The following is a 15,072-nucleotide window of genomic DNA, read 5'->3' on the forward strand; positions in this document are numbered from 1 at the left end:
GGGGAAAATCCCGTGACACGGTGGAAAACTGTGTGACGCGGGACAGAAACAAACCTACAGAGGATAAAATGCGTTTAGGGATTACGCGGAGAAAACGCGGAGCAACCCCGTGTCACGGGGTTTGCACCGTTACACGGTGGAGTTTTTGCGTCCATATTCTTAAGCGCGTGGGAATGAAACGCGGAAAAGACACGGGAAAGCACCGTGACACGGAAAAAAATCTCGTGTCACGGTACCATACCCCGTGGCACGTCATCATCCCCCGTGACGCGGGGAATTTACGCGTTCGGAAACAAGCACGAGAATTCCCGCCGTGTCACGTTACCAGGCACCGTGACATGTTGAGAATTCCCGTGTCACGGTACCAGGCCCCGTGCCACGTCACATTCCCCCGTGACGCGGTGGTTTTGTTGCCTGCGTGACGATTCCAGTTTTTTTACGCGTTTTTAAAATTGCGATAACTTTTGATCCGTATTTTGGAATAAGGAATATAATATATCATTGGAAAGATTATCAAGTCTACTTTCCAACCCAATTAGAATCAGGTCAAAATCATTTGTATATTTTAAGATATGGCCATTTTAGTGGAAGGGTATCGGTTTTAGGCCGAGTTTAGTGTTTTGCTCATATCTTTTTCGTTATAGCTTGGAATTGGGCTTATGATATATGGTTGGAGGCTTATTTCAAGGCCTATCCAACCAAATAATAATTGGATCAAAATTATAAGACCAAAAAATCAATTTCTCTCGGTTTTGCGATGTGGACATGAAAAGTGGATAACAAGTTATGGTTTAGGGAATTGAGCTAAGAAATGGATTTGTTTATGAAATGTATTGAATGGAAACATGGGTTTAAGCACTCCAAAGATTAAATACTCAACCCGACGAATAATGGCGGTGAAAGGTGTTCATCATCGGGTTTGGTTTTAGGGAGACATTTTTAGGTGTCTACAGCTTGCAATTTGCTTATTGAGTTGATTGCTTGTGAGTTAGGATCATCAATTGCTTTTTTTGTTTTTTAAAACAAAGTATCATCAATTGCTTTATTATAATTGATACCATGGAAATCTCTTCAAACTCTTTATTTTATACGAGTATAATGATTTTTACATGGAATTGAAACTCAAAACATTGAATTAACTTGCAATGGTTTATAACAAAAAAAAAAAAAAAAAGTAAACACAAAAAAGAACCAAATGACGTCACTTGGGGAGGGGGGTGTAGGTAGCAGAAGATCTTTTCAAATGCCATCCAACTATTCAATCATTGAATCCAGATTATGGACCAAAATAAACTGGTATAAACGTTTTTATAAAAAGGACACGAAATGAATGATTTTAAGGGTTTAAAGGCACGAAAAGAGGAAACTAAGTTATGGTTTGGGAAAATGGGCTAGGAATTGGGTTGGTTTATGAAATGTATTAGAATTGAATATGGATTTAAGCACTCCAAGATTAAATTCTCAACTCGACCAATAATGGCGGTGAAAGGTTGTTCATCATCGGATTTGGTTTCGGGGAGACATTTTTAGGTGTCTACAGTATGGAATCAACCTATGATCTGGATTTCTATTTGGGAATGCCTACTTTGAAAAGTAGGGTGATAAAATAAACATATGCTCATTTGTGTGAGAAAATTGATAGGCGACTAACAGGTTGGAAATCGAAATTCCTTTCTTTTGCGGGTAGAATTACCTTGGAAAAATTCACCATTACCTTCATTGCAAATTACTCGATGCAGACTGTTAAGATACCGAGATTAATTTGTGACAATATTGATAAGAAAACTCAAAGGCTGGAATCCATATCCTTTCATGGGACACATTGAATTGCAACTTCCACGAAACAAAGGAGGAATAGGCATCCGGTCGGCACGCCAAGATTTTTCTCACAAAGATGGGTTAAGCGAAACTCATTGTGGCCAAGATTACTTCGATCCAAGTATTGCAAAGGGAGGTGTGACATATAAATATTTGAACCATCCTCAAATATGTCTAATGTATGGCGAGAAATCACATAATATGCTAAGTGGGTGAATAAGGGTTCGTCTGTTGCAATTGGGGATGGCAAATCCATTTTGTTCTAGGATCATACCTGGGCTGCTGATGCACCTCTGCAAGACAATGCCATCAGTGAAATTCCCCCTGATCTTGATGGTGCGATTGTAGAGGATCTATGGGAGGAAGGCACGGGGTAGAAGTGAGATACTTTAGCGGATTTACTTCTACCTTTTATGCACAAAAAAAATTACAACATATAAGGTGATTGAGAGTTCTAATGTTAATGACTAGCGATTCGTAAAGGATCTAAATCAGGTGGGTTTTCAATCAAATATGCCTTGAATGGCATCAAAGATGAAGAACATGTGGAAAAAGATCCAAAATGGGAGTTGGCATGGACTGCTCTGGTTCAACAGAGAATTCGTGTGTTTTTGTGGTTAATCTTACATGATACAGGTCTCTACAATGCTAAAAAACTCAAGAGGCATCTAACGGATGATCCTAGATGTTCAAGATGTTCTTAAAACACTGATGAAGACCTTATTCACTTGCTTCGTGATTGTCTAATTACAAAACATATATGGAGAAGTGTTGGGGGCATTGCAATATATTCTTCCTTCGTTCTTTAGAGGTGATTTGAAAAGTTGGATCATTAGAATTCTCAAAGTTTAAGGCTTAATTTTCTCTAAAAAAATGGGCTACTTGCTATGCAATTACGCTTTGGTGGATTTGGAAGTGGCAAAATTGCCCTATATTTGGCAGAGCAGCTGAAATTCCCATACCTCAGGATTTTTTTTAAGATCTAAAGTTGAAGAAAGATGGAAGATGTTCATGGGACGAAATAATGATGAGTTGCTCCCTTTGCGCATACCATCTACAAGGGGGGAAGCTTTAATTAGATGGATTAGTCCACCTCTAGATTGGATAACCCTCAATACTAATGGGGCAGCTTGAGGTTCCCCTGGCACTGCAGGAGGTGGTGGTGTCTTAAGGGACTGCAGAGGATTTATCAAGGCATTTACAACTAGTTTTGGAGATTGTAGTGCGTATAGAGCTGAGATGCTTGCAATAGAACTTAGTATTCAGATCGCAGTGAGATGTGGTGTAACTAAGCTAGTCATCCAAATGGACAACAAGGCTTGTATTGAAGCGCTACAAAGTGATTAAGTACAAAGAGGCGAGTATGTGCACATTATCAGGGAGTGTAGGCGTCGTTTGAAGTGCGCCTACGTTAAAGCATGTGGTGAATATGCTTGGCACTCATAGGAAGTGGGAATTGACATTAAGATTAGGGACAAGGAAAGTAGGGAGCCGCCAACAAGTTTTTAAGGAACTTGTAAACCGTTCACGGATCATAAAAGGCAACCAAGAATAAGGGACAACGATAGGCAACAACGATTGAATCGTGAAGGTTACACCCCATTCATAATCCATGAGATTACTAACTCCATATGGTTCGGAACCACGAAAGGAGGATGGAGGATGATGGTACGGAGTGGTCATGGAGTCACATTCGCCCGTATTGGCCTCTACTCGATTATTATAGTGAAAAGTGATTCCTGCGATCTCAAAGGCATACAAACAAAAATTCAATTTGCTCCAAACTATTATTATGCTAAATTGGTTTAATATTAATGCAACACATTACTCTAAAATATTGTGATCACTTGATTAAACAACAAGATTAAAAAGGATCCTAAACCGGTCGTCCAAATTATCTTATTAGGCGTGATTTTCAATTACATATTCCCTTTAAACATGCAATATGGTGATCATAAAAATAATAGAATTACCATTAATATTGGAAGCAATCTAACCATAATAAAGTTAGTCAAATCAAATAATAATAATAACCCTAATCATGATACTAGCAATATAAAATAATAAGAGTAATTAAGTGAATTAATTACTCACGTTTCGCGTTTCCTTGAATTGCTACATCATGAATAAACTGTTAGTAACTTCAATAAAAAATATAAAGCAAATGAAAAATAAATTAAGTAAAGGTAGATTTGATTTGGTCCAAACCCTCAGTTAATTATACCTTTCACGCCTTGGTTTAAGTATAAAACTTTGGGTATTGTATGGACTCCTTGGAGTGCTTAAGGAAGAAATGATAGAATAGGGAGGCTAGTGTTTAGGATAAAGAGGGAGAAAAGAATTATTTGATGATCAAACTTGTTGATGATTGAAAAAGGGGTGATATGACCTCTATTTATAGAGAAAAAAGAAGGGTCGAAAAAACAAGATAAGATCCGAATTAAATCGGAATAAACTCGATAGACAGTAGTTTTGCGGTTTTTGTTTTTATCATATCTTTTGATCCAGAAATCGAAATAAGATAAATAAGATATCGTTGGAAAGATCTTGAAGTCTAATTTCTAACTCAATTAAAATCAGATTAAAATATTTTTTATAACAAAAGATATAGCCGAAATAGTGAGACGGTGTCAGTTTTGGATAGAGTTTGACATTTTATTCATATCTTTTCCATTATATGTCGATATTGATATTTTAATATATATCATTGGAAAGATAATTTCAAGGGCTATCCAATCATATAAAATTCGGATAAAAAAAAAGGCACAAAATTCATATCTGTCTATCTTTGAACGTCTTTCAATTCGGATAGAATTAGGACTTTTAAAAAAAAAGGAGTTTTATTCATTTTCAAACTCATTAATCTTGTCTTTTCAAAAATAAATCATTTTAATATCTTTTAGAAACTTATAGAAGCTACCAATTAATCCTAATTGGTTTAGGAATTGGATCAAATAATTTGGACCCTCCACATGATCATTGGGTCGTAGGTAAGGTGGGCTTAGGTTCGGTTTGTGCTAGTTTAATATTTTGGCCATAACTTATTCGTTATAACTCGGATTTGGGCTTATAATATATCGTTGGAAAGCTCTTTTCAAGCCCCATCCAATTATTTAATCATTGGACCCCGATTATGGACAAAATAAACTGGATGAAACGTTTTTAAAAAAAGGACACGAAATGAATGATTTTAAAGGACACGAAATGAATTATTTTGGGTTTAAAGGCACAAAAAGAGGAAAATAAGTTATGGTTGGGGGAAATGGGCTAGGAATTGGGTTGGTTTATGAAATGGAAATATGGATTTAAGCACTCCAAAAATTAAATACTCAACCCGACCAATAATGGCGGTGAAAGGTTGTTCATCATCGGGTTTGGTTTTGGGGAGACATTTTTAGGTGTCTACAGAAACCCCCACTTTGACTGAGTTTGTAGAAACGTCAGTTTCGAAAACGATAGTCAAAGTAGTCGATAGGGACGGAGAATGATTTAAGACGTTTTGCGATTTAAACCACTCTGTATACGCCGATACCTGCAGAAAAATGTTAATTCCACAGATAAAAGAGTAAAAGGATAGAATACGTATCTGGCACCAGTGTATCAGTGAAAAATGAGTTTGGCATCTTCCTATGCTTGAAGGAATCCACCAGATGACGTTTGTTGAAATGCTTTCCATGCCGTAGGAAAGCTGACAGATGAGTTTGGTAGCTTTCTAAGCCTGAAGAAACCTACCGGATGACACTTTCCATGCTTGAGGAAAGTCGACATATGATTTTGGTGTTTTTCTATGCTTGAAGAAATCCACCGATAATGCTTTCCATGCTTGAGGAAAGCCGATAAAGGAATTTGGCGGTTTTCTATACTTGAAGAAATCCACCGGATAATACTTTCCATGCTTGAGGAAAGTTGACAGATGATGAGATTGCAAGTCTCTGTGTATCGAGAACCTTGCGTCATGAAATGACGATGGTTCGGTTGTCCCCGAACGTGGGCTGTAGATGGTGCACTTGTCCCCGGACGTGGGCTGTAGTTTGTTCGCTTGTCCCCGAACGTGGGCTGTAAATGGTTCGCTTGTCCCCGAACGTGGGCTGTAGATGGTCCGCTTGTCCCCGGACATGGGCTGTAAATGGTTCGCTTGTCCCCGAACGTGGGCTGTAAATGGTCCGCTTGTCCTCGGACGTGGGCTGTAGATGGTCCGATTGTCCCCGGACGTGGGATGTAGATGGTCCGCTTGTCCCCGGACGTGGGCTGTAGATGGTTCGCTTGTCCCCGGACGTGGGCTGTGGATGGTCCGCTTGTCCCCGGACGTGGGTTGTAGTTGAGACCTGCAAAAATAAATTTGCTAATGGACTCGTATATATTGTGATTAACTTGACCACTGACTTGACCAAGTTTGACTTGATGTGACATGACATGTGTATGACTTGTGAGTGTGTGTGTGTGTGTATATGTGTGTGTGCAGACACAAGCAAACGAAGATGCAAAAGCAAAAATTTTCCGTCAATTTTTGTCTTGAGTGGAGGGTACCGACTTTCTCCCGAAAAGAAAGACGTGAAAAATGAAGTTTTGTTTTCGAACTTCCCTCGATAAAAATTTTGAAAAAGTTTTTGAACTTCCCCAAAAGAAAATAATGAAAAAGGGAAGAAGTTTTGAACTTCCTCCTTAAGCAAGACGAAATGAATCGTATGGATTGAATTGCTTGTCTTGAAAATAATGTATGCATGATGAATGTTCTTAGGCCAGGAGGCTAAGGACAATTACATCATGTGACACGATAGATGAATGAATTTAAGTCATGGAGCTAAGCATCATATATGGTGTAAAAAAGCGATCTTGAACGTCACTTAGGTCTGGAAGCTAAGCACGTATATAGATGAAGTGATTATGAACGTTGCTTAGGTCAAGGAGCTAAGAACGATATGCTTTGTATTATTACAAATCATTGATATAGAAATGTTACTCAGCACATTATGCGATGCATGAAACAATGAACATTGCTCAGGTCAAGAAGCTAAGCAAGTATACAACGTTTCTTCTGATGAATGTTGTCTTGAAAGATGATGAAGCATGCGCGGTAGGGAAACAAGATTTCATGATAAAGGGTTCCTAAAGGAAAGACGATATGGATATGTATGTGTGAAAAAAGTGTGTGAAAGTGACACTAAGGTGAGGCTGCAAAGGTTATGGTGATGGAAAGATATGTGTGAAGAGTCAAAGATGATGACTCTTTAGGCTGGGTAAGCTAATGTGATGTGGGTTCAAGCCCCCAAGTCTAGCTCTAAAATGGGTAGGTATATAGAGATAAGCATTGGATATTCTTTGACTCGATCATGCATAGATATGAATATAATATGAATGTGGCCACACCTCAACGTGAGGTTGCCTATGTATCCGTAAGGAATCAGGCCGAACGTAGCTCTAACCGAACTTTGCACAAGTGTATGTACACCTCAAAGAGGTCTTTCAAGGGTTGTAATGTGGTTAAGTTGATGGTTTAAGGAAGAAAGGGGTAAAAGGCTCAAGACCCGAGAGAAGCCCCCAAGATGTCTAATTGTGAATTTGAAAATTTTGAATTTTGCAAGTTTATTTTCAACACATTTTTTTTTTGCTTTGATATTGTTTTTTCATTCTTTTGAATCAATGTAGGCAGTCTCAGGTCATGCGGTCCATCACTCACTTAGCATTCATGTTTCTCAGGCACGGTACCGAGCACTCGATGAGAGACGCAATTTGAGACGTGTTCGTATCAAAGACATTGGAACACTTGCCTTTAGACATTGTTTAATTGTTGCTTTGCTGCTTTTTTTTTTTACTTGCTTTTTAAATGTTATACAATTACACATCTTCCAATCCCAGGGTTAAGTAAATGTGGGTTGAAAAAAAAAAGGTCAAACGTTAGACGAGACTCAAAGTGGTTGATGAAGAAATGGATATGTAATTGAACGGTTAACAGGGATTGACAGGGTTGCAAAGGTGCCTGAAATCATTGGTGTACCTTGTGTTTAGTTCGGTAATTTATTTATTTATTTTTTTTAGCGAATGACATGATTGAATGCGAAGGAAAGAAATGATCATTGATGGAAAATGCATATAGCCATAAGGATAAGGAGAACCTATGCTAGACTTATTAGTGGAAAAGGGTTAAAACGAAAGAAAAAAGCATGAAATCTTGTATGGAGACTTGTCCTGTGCTTCGTCTTCATGGTTGCTTATGAATTACTTGTTACCGCCAAGAGGAACAAGAAGTTTGTTATTGCTGATGCTTTGATTGGAAGAAAAGAAGGAAGGAATGACGTTCCCCTTATTCTTCCAACTCTTACCTAGTTATTCTTGAACTCGAGTACTATGGAACAAAATGAGCTCACTTAATGCATTGACTCAATACTCAGATTGCAAAGGAAGAGTGTATGAAAGAATTTTGAAAACCGATGGGAAAAACTCCTCTCATTCCTATTACGACGGAAAACGACGCATGCATGGTCCTAATATACGATCATAAACAATATAGTGCATTACTCGAAGACAAAGTGTGTGAAACGACTCAACATGTGAGATTTGGTGAGTTTATTAAGACTCGTGGTATGATCGCATGGCTAGACATGAGGACGTTGTGAAAAACAAAAGACCCAATGACCAAATAGCATGGAAGACTAAAAGACAAACTAACTTGATTAATTTTGTCAAATTTTAATGTTTATGCTATTTAGTAGGTGAAAATGGTCCATTGGCAATCATTAGTCATAAATAAGATCAACCACAATCAAAGACAAAGAACACATGTTAAGGTTAGCACAAAAATCGATCACAAGAAACTAGGAAGAGGACTAGAATTCTAGAAGAGTTAGGACTCAAGGGTATAAAAATAAATAAATAAATAAAAATAAAAATATATAATCCTATGTTATATGAGTTGACACGGATTAAAGGACTTGCCTAGACTAGCTTGACACGAAAAGATATAAAAAAAAATAAAAAAAAAAATTTTAAAAATAGAGAGTTGACACTAAAAAGACACCTAAAATAGACAGGCTGTAGTATATCGGTTATAACTTTTGATCAGTGACTCTTATTTGGACGAAATGAATTCTAAATCAAAGATAAAACTCGGGGCTACATATCTATAGTTGGCACGACACGTAACTCTTTCTTGAACACCGGCTATGACCAAAACAAGTCGACTCTTGTGCAGTATACGGGAATAAAAATCCGAGTTGACTCAAAAATTAAACAAAAAAAACCTATGGCTTGACTCTAAAAAAAAAAGGGTTTGATAAGAGAAAATAAATAATTAAAAAAAATTCAATAAAAAAAATGCACATATAAGCATATTGTCACGCAGGATGCAATGAAGTTCGCAACCTAAAGTCAAGTTCTATGTTCGACTATGGTCAAGCTTTTGGGTGTCAAAGGGTACCATGGTTAAGAGTTTGGACGCGTTAGCAAGGCAGCCTCCCTTGAGGGTGTATGCCAACGGGCGGCTCCGCTAGTTCGTGATGAAATCGAACTCGACTCCATGGTTTGGGTGGATTTAAAAACTCGGATGAACCCTTATTGCCATGAGCGTTTTCGGGTTGATAGAGCATAAATCCCCCGGGCTAGCCACATACGTAGAACACGTACTATTGTGGAAAATAGGTAAGCTAAAATGCATATGTATATGTGACAATGCCAATTAAATCATAGGAAGATTTTTCAAGAATATTTCAAGTCTCATCCACTCATCTTAATTAAATACCGATCACTCAAATCGATAAATAACCAAGAATCCTCCCCAGTGGAGTCGCCTAATTGTAGGCGTTGTTTGAAGTGCGCCTACGTTAAAGCATGTGGTGAATATGCTTGGCACTCATAGGAAGTGGGAATTGACATTACGATTAGGGACAAGGAAAGTAGGGAGCCGCCAATAAGTTTTTAAGGAACTTGTAAACCGTTCACGGATCATAAAAGGCAACCACGAATAAGGGACAACGATAGGCAACAACGATTGACCCGTGAAGGTTACACCCCATTCATAATCCATGAGATTACTAACTCCATATGGTTCGGAACCACGAAAGGAGGATCGGGGATGATGGTACGAAGTGAGTCATGGAGTCACATTCGCCTGTATTGGCCTCTACTCGATTCTTATAGTGAAAAGTGATTCCTGCGATCTCAAAGGCATACAAACAAAAATTCAATTTGCTCCAAGCTATTATTATGCTAAATTGGTTAAATATTAATGCAACACGTTACTCTAAAATATTGTAATCACTTGATTAAACAACAAGATTAAAAAGGATCCTTAACCGATCGTCCAAATTATCTTATTAGGCGTGATTTTCAATTACATATTTCCTTTAAACATGCAATATGGTGATCATAAAAATAATAGAATTACCATTAATATTGGAAGCAATCTAACCATAATAAAGTTAGTCAAATCAAATAATAATAATAACCCTAATCATGATACTAGCAATATAAAATAATAAGAGTAATTAAGTGAATTAATTACTCACGTTTCGCGTTTCCTTGAATTGCTACATCATGAATAAACTGTTAGTAACTTCAATAAAAAAATATAAAGCAAATGAAAAAAAAAATTAAGTAAAGGTAGATTTGATTTGGTCTAAACCCTCAGTTAATCATACCTTTCACGCCTTGGTTTAAGTATAAAACTTTGGGTATTGTATGGACTCCTTGGAGTGCTTAAGGAAGAAATGATAGAATAGGGAGGCTAGTGTTTAGGATAAAGAGGGAGAAAAGAATTATTTGATGATCAAACTTGTTGATGATTGAAAAAGGGGTGATATGACCTCTATTTATAGAGAAAAAAGAAGGGGCGTAAAAACAAGATAAGATTCGAATTAAATCGGAATAAACTCGATAGACAGCAGTTTTTGCGGTTTTTGTTTTTATCATATAAAATATTTTATAGAACAAAAGATATAGCTAAAATAGTGAGACGGTGTCAGTTTTGGATAGAGTTTGACATTTTATTCATATCTTTTCCGTTATAGCTCGGAATTGATATTATAATATATCATTGGAAAGATAATTTCAAGGGATATCTAACCATATAAAATAAAAATAAAAAATAAAAGGCACGAAATTCATATCTTTCTATCTTTGAACGTCTTTCAATTCGGATAGAATTAGGACTTTTTTAAAAAAAAAAGAGTTTTATTCAATTTCAAACTCTTTAATCTTTTATTTTCAAAAATGAATAATTAAGATCTTTTAGAAACTTATAGAAGCTACCAATTAATCCTAATTGGTTTAGGAATTGGATCAAATAATTTGGACCCTCCACATGATCATTGGGTCGTAGGTAAGGTGGGCTTAGGTTCGGTTTGGGCTAGTTTAATATTTTGGCCATAACTTATTCGTTATAACTCGAATTTGGGCTTACAATATATCAATGGAAAGCTCTTTTTAAGCCCCGTACAACTATTTAATCATTGGACCCAGATTTTGGACAAAATAAACTGGATGAAACGTTTTTATAAAAAGGACACGAAATGAATGATTTTAAAAGACACGAAATGAATTATTTTGGGTTTAAAGGCACGAAAAGAGGAAAATAAGTTATGGTTTGGGGAAATGGGCTAGGAATTGGGTTGGTTTATGAAATGGAAATATGGATTTAAGCACTCCAAAAATTAAATACTCAACCCGACCAATAATGGCAGTGAAAGGTTGTTCATCATCGGGTTTGGTTTTGGGAAGACATTTTTAGGTGTCTACAGATGCCCCCACTTTGACTGAGTTTGTAGAAACGTCATTTTCGAAAACGATAGTTAAAGTAGTCGATAGGGACGGAGAATGATTTAAGACGTTTTGCGATCCTAAACCACTCTATATACGCCGATACCTGCAGACAAATGTTAATTCCACAGATAAAAGAGTAAAAGGATAGAATATGTATCTGGCACCAGTGCATCGGTGACAAATGAGTTTGGCAGCTTCCTATGCTTGAAGGAATCCACCAGATGACGTTTGTTGAAATGCTTTCCATGCCGTAGGAAAGCTGACAGATGAGTTTGGTAGCTTTCTAAGCCTGAAGAAACCTACCGGATGACACTTTCCATGCTTGAGGAAAGTCGACATATGATTTTGGTGTTTTTCTATGCTTGAAGAAATCCACCGATAATGCTTTCCATGCTTGAGGAAAGCCGATAAAGGAATTTGGCGGTTTTCTATACTTGAAGAAATCCACCGGATAATACTTTCCATGCTTGAGGAAAGTTGACAGATGATGAGATTGCAAGTCTCTGTGTATCGAGAACCTTGCGTCATGAAATGACGATGGTTTGGTTGTCCCCGAACGTGGGCTGTAGATGGTCCACTTGTCCCCGGACGTGGGCTGTAGTTTGTTCGCTTGTCCCCGAACGTGGGCTGTAAATGGTTCGCTTGTCCCCGAACGTGGGCTGTAGATGGTCCGCTTGTCCCCGGACGTGGGCTGTAAATGGTTCGCTTGTCCCCGAACGTGGGCTGTAAATGGTCCGCTTGTCCTCGGACGTGGGCTGTAGATGGTCCGATTGTCCCCGGACGTGGGATGTAGATGGTCCGCTTGTCCCCGGACGTGGGCTGTAGATGGTTCGCTTGTCCCCGGACGTGGGCTGTGGATGGTCCGCTTGTCCCCGGACGTGGGTTGTAGTTGAGACCTGCAAAAATAAATTTGCTAATGGACTCGTATATATTGTGATTAACTTGACCACTGACTTGACCAAGTTTGACTTGATGTGACATGACATGTGTATGACTTGTGAGTGTGTGTGTGTGTATATGTGTGTGTGCAGACACAAGCAAACGAAGATGCAAAAGCAAAAATTTTCCGTCAATTTTTGTCTTGAGTGGAGGGTACCGACTTTCTCCCGAAAAGAAAGACGTGAAAAATGAAGTTTTGTTTTCGAACTTCCCTCGATAAAAATTTTGAAAAAGTTTTTGAACTTCCCCAAAAGAAAATAATGAAAAAGGGAAGAAGTTTTGAACTTCCTCCTTAAGCAAGACGAAATGAATCGTATGGATTGAATTGCTTGTCTTGAAAATAATGTATGCATGATGAATGTTCTTAGGCCAGGAGGCTAAGGACAATTACATCATGTGACACGATAGATGAATGAATTTAAGTCATGGAGCTAAGCATCATATATGGTGTAAAAAAGCGATCTTGAACGTCACTTAGGTCTGGAAGCTAAGCACGTATATAGATGAAGTGATTATGAACGTTGCTTAGGTCAAGGAGCTAAGAACGATATGCTTTGTATTATTACAAATCATTGATATAGAAATGTTACTCAGCACATTATGCGATGCATGAAACAATGAACATTGCTCAGGTCAAGAAGCTAAGCAAGTATACAACGTTTCTTCTGATGAATGTTGTCTTGAAAGATGATGAAGCATGCTGTAGGGAATAATTTCAAGCCTTTAAAATCCCATTAGCTTGAACCCCACTGTGATCATACACTAAATTACGGTGGCATCCAAAAGGGAAGAAGATAGAGCAAAAGAGTCGCCAACAAGTTTTTAAGGAACTTGTAAATCGTTCACGAGGTGAAGGTTACACCCCTTAACGATCCAAGAGATCGTCAACTCCATAAGGTCATGAACCAAATAAGGGTTCGGGGATGATGGTACAAATCCAACCTAAAAGAGATTGAACCTGCCCTAATAATAGGCCTCTACTTTATTCTGCTCGTATTCATGTGCGCTTTCTGACTAACATACAAACAGTAGGATTAACCCTAAACCTGTTTAATCTATGTAGGTTGAATTTTAATGCACAAATAAATCTATTATTGGCGATCAGTTGAATTATAATCACAATTAACCCTAACAAGATTATTAATTATCTTATTAAGCGTGGTTGCAAGTACCAATTCCCTTTAACATGCAATAAAAGGCGATCAAGCAATAACAATAATAAAATATTATACATATCAAGCAACATAATAAATAAATAATCAATATCACAAATAATAATAATAATAATAATAATAATAATAATAATAATAATAATAATAATAATAATAATAATAATAATAATAATAATAATAATAATATCAATCATAATAATCATGCTCATGATCATGTTCATGTTAATATTAAAGCATAATAAAAATAGCAAGATCCTAGGCATGATACTAACAAGATTAATAACAAACCCTAGCATGTCACTAAGCATTAAAAATCAAATCTTTAACCCTAACATGATACTAACAATCATAAATATTAGGAAGAATATAGGAAGCATCGTACTTTTAATCATACTTAATATTAAAATTACCCTAGACATGATACTAGGAATCATAAATAACAATCTAAGCATGATATCTACATCATAAAATCAATTAAACCTTTAAAGTACTTACTTGGATGCCTCGTACCTCTTTCTAATAACAAAATACACGCGTTAGTAACTTCAAGGAAAATAATAATCAAAACAATTAAATTAAATAATTGAAAGAAAGGTTTGGGACCAAACCCTCAGAAATTAAAACCTTTCACGTCTAGGGTGAAGGCAACTTCGAATATGGCTAGGTGTTTCTAGATCTTGTGAATGCGGAATTTTGTATTAAAAAGCAAGAAAGAAAGAATGCATAAATGTTAAGAATTATTGATGAAAGAGATGAAGATGATGAAAAGAATTGAATAAAGAGAATTGGTGACTCTTGATGAATGAAAACGGAGTTTTTGATACGATATTTATAGAGAAAATCATCCAAAAAAGATAATTTATCAAAACAGAGTCTGAAGATCGCAAAAACACATTGGCGCCAGCCCTGGCTCATTGGCGCCAATGCTGGTGCCAGGCGCCAATGCTGGCGTCTGGCGCCAATCCTGGTTCCAGGCACCAAGGCCTGGGGTTGGACGCCAATTCGGATTTCAACGCGTTTTCGAAATTCTGATAATTTTCCCATACTGGAAGATAAAATAATATAATTTCAGTCGAAAATGCTATTTGATCTAATTAAAACTCTGAAGAGTCCTAACTGAATTAAGAATGATAAAACCTTCTAGAATGTTCTACAAGACCAAAACCATTCCTAATTGCATTAGGAATGATAAATCATATTAGGCCCTCCCCTAGATCATTGGGCCATACTTAAAACTCAAACCGGGCCCAGTTTAGTAAATTGGCCATAAATTCCTCAATATTCATCGGAATTGGGCTTATAATATATCGTTGGAAAGGTCTTTGCAAACCCCATCCAACTACACCACTATTGGACCCATATCATGGACCAAACAAACTGGATTGGCTGT

This window comes from Chenopodium album, chromosome 1, assembly GCF_948465745.1.
Source record: "Chenopodium album chromosome 1, dcCheAlbu1.1, whole genome shotgun sequence".
NCBI lineage: Eukaryota > Viridiplantae > Streptophyta > Magnoliopsida > Caryophyllales > Amaranthaceae > Chenopodium > Chenopodium album.